The sequence below is a fragment of the Orbicella faveolata genome, unplaced genomic scaffold (assembly GCF_042242905.1).
Source record: "Orbicella faveolata isolate gen_17 unplaced genomic scaffold, um_ofav_v1 contig_2, whole genome shotgun sequence".
NCBI classification, from domain to species: Eukaryota; Metazoa; Cnidaria; class Anthozoa; order Scleractinia; family Merulinidae; genus Orbicella; species Orbicella faveolata.
The window spans coordinates 17,462,175-17,465,000 of record NW_028301547.1 but is presented as its reverse complement, the minus strand read 5'-3'; the positions used below and the strand labels follow the sequence as shown (position 1 = coordinate 17,465,000).

Genomic DNA, 2,826 nt, shown 5'->3' with positions numbered 1-2,826 from the left:
TTCTAGTAAAACAAAAAGGCTGATGAATTACGCGTTTAGTTTTTGTTTCAAATGTGTAAATATCCGCACTCGACTCGGCTCGCCGAGTAGGCCTGTTCAAGGCAATTCTGCTATCATTCCTGTTTTTTTCCCTTTTCCTTCTTTACCATTTATCTGCTGATTCGGTTTATAAGCTGCCCGAATGTTTCACGCAAGACTTCGCTACTCTCGATGTAAAATATAAAGATATACTGTAAATATAAACATTGCACATTCATTCCCGGGAAGCGTTACTGTAGCCCGCGGGGGGACTTCAAAGCTGCGCTTCACTGGTTGGCGGCATGGCTACGTTGACAACCGCTTCATTGGGGTGCGAAAACTGTGAATTTCTTTCGAGACCGAAAACTCAAGGTCAAGGTTTATTTTTGCATGAATAGGCCATTTTGCTAATGTAAATATTTCCTAATTGCATTCCCTTGTGGGGTCAAGAAGTGATCACTCGGCCAAAAATGGCGTCATTAATTCATTAAATAGATCAAATTTGGCCCCCACAAGGATTGAATTAATAGGGTATGTAGATTTATCGGATTTTAACGTAACTTGGCTAAACTCGTCGTCAGATATTACTGCACCAAACTATGGGAGGCTTTTGCGAAAATCGAAATATTTTTCCTGTGACGTCCCTTGAGTAACAGCAGTCTGAAAATTTTCCATATTGTCCAACTTTAAAAGGGATTTCCTAAGCAACCAGTAGAAATATCGAACAAGCCTCACACACTTTGTTAGCCCTTCATCTCCTGAATGATAATGTCCTGTCAGTTTGGATGTCCGCGGTTTAAACACAAACGCTGGTAATTCATTCCTGACCAATCAAACATTAATTGAATACCGAGATCAGTTCCTGCGATGTCCAAGGACACCGTTTCGGCGAGCTCGAGAAGTTGTTTTGTGTATAGCGAAGAGACGTCCTGTACGATTAAAAAATACATGCGCCATCTGAAGCGGCAGGTCAGTGTTTCAATTTATCTGCTGAATAATCTCTGTGTTTTGTAAATAAATACGCCGGGTAACTTTGAAAATGTCTGTTTGTGCCCTTATTTCTGAGCCTGAAGTCTTTTGATCAACTTGACGTGCTCGTGTTTCTGTTGTTAGATCGCGGATTTCTTAACACCTCTCATGCGAAGAGTCGTCAAGGAATTGCGAAGAATCTAGGACCCCTGCCGGTTGAACCGTAGAACATCGGCAGGGGTCCATAATGTCAGATCCTCATGAAACTCGTCAGAAAACAAAATTTCAGAAAACAAAATGGTAATGTGCAGCTTTGCTTCGAAGTTGGATTCGTTTTCTCAAAGGACTGGTTAAGCCACGGCCGATAAAACCACTGCAAAGCCATCGGCAGAAATAATTTAATGTTCAAATACGCTCTACTGAGTGTAAATAATTACGCTTAAACTTGAACACTGCATGTCTGAAATTTTGGATGTCTATCTGCTTCTAAATGTAATTCTTGGCTTTATCTTGACGATAATCAATCTTAACAGGTTTCTTTAACATTTCTTTCATTCTTTCTTTCGTTAGGCATCAAAATTACCACTGTTTATAACGGACGATCCACTTTCCAAGTTGAGTCGGCTCATAGGGAGTTTGATTCTTGATCCGTTTGTGTTTATTTACCCTGGTTAGCGTTTTTTGCGCATATCTAGAATGAAGCGACATAATCGGAAATCATCAATTTAAGGATATCTATAATTCCACTAAACCAATAATGTGAATGGAATTTGCGCTCGCCTTTACGAAGTAATAACTGCTCCGGCCTTCGGGGATATAATTCATGGTCAGGGCCACTCATACAGTCTCCCTGCAGTTTGCTTCTATTTACTGCCATTTGCTTGCGGTTAGCATTTAAGGAGTGAAGGGGAAGGCGACTATATGTGGCCTACCATGAATTATATGCCCCTCAACTCAACTCTACCTTATAGATCTAGACGTAATGAAAAGTGACGTGAAGACAGCCGTTACATGCATATCCCCGTTTAACTTATTACTCGATGTCTTCACACTCTGGTCCAGCCAGTTCTATGCATCTGGGCGGATTTGTATGTGTTCACTTACATTATATTTGTGCGGTAAAAGTCTCTTACGGCAAACCTGAAATACCCTCGTAAGCGTCATTATTTAGCGTGTTTGGAATTCGGTTATTGCTTACCAGCTCAATTTACCATTGAAGGTGCAGAAGTGTAGCTGAACTCGGCTGGCTCAAAAACTCTCTGCTTGAAGACTGCATAAGATTTTCATGAATCACTCTGTATCGTCTGTGACTTGCGACATAGTATTGATTGAAGGTGGCTCAACAGTTTCCAGCACTTTCCAATGCTGTGGTTTTGATAGGTCATTATAACCACTCTTCACCAGTTGATGCTACAATCATGGAAAAAAGAAAAATTCTGCCCAATCATTGGTGAACACGTTGCTGTCATTTTCGTGATACAATAGGTCACCATAGCAATAGTCTGACCTTCTAAAAGCACCCTAAATTTGGCTTTACGTTAATATATTTTATGTACAACACGGTGAAACCCATTTTTAACCCGTGGATTGCGCAAGCAAAGTACATGCTGTAGTTAAGGATCATATTTTGCAAATTTGAAGGTTGTTCGTTCATATGTTAAACTTCCCATTGCAAATCCACTGTTTCGAGGGTGCATATATCGTTTGTCATCTCTAGGATAACGTGGTACCTAACTGCGAGTGTTACACTTAGTATGGAACTGTTAGTTCAAATAACTCAAATGAAATGGTTCTTAAAACTTCTGGTTAATTTGTTGATCAGGGAAAGTGAATAGCAAC

The 2,826-nt window shown here is 40.3% G+C and overlaps 1 protein-coding gene across 1 annotated transcript in view; it reads right to left on the bottom strand.

Annotated features, from left to right (window-relative positions):
- The window catches only part of LOC110046387 (ATP-binding cassette sub-family C member 4-like), a 23,303-nt gene extending 20,902 nt beyond the window's left edge, over positions 1–2,401 (bottom strand). The window contains exon 1 of the mRNA XM_020752079.2: positions 2,186–2,401. The gene's annotated coding sequence lies outside the window, so the exon portion shown is untranslated. The remainder of the gene's footprint in view (positions 1–2,185) is intronic.
- Between the last annotated feature and the right edge of the window lie 425 nt (positions 2,402–2,826).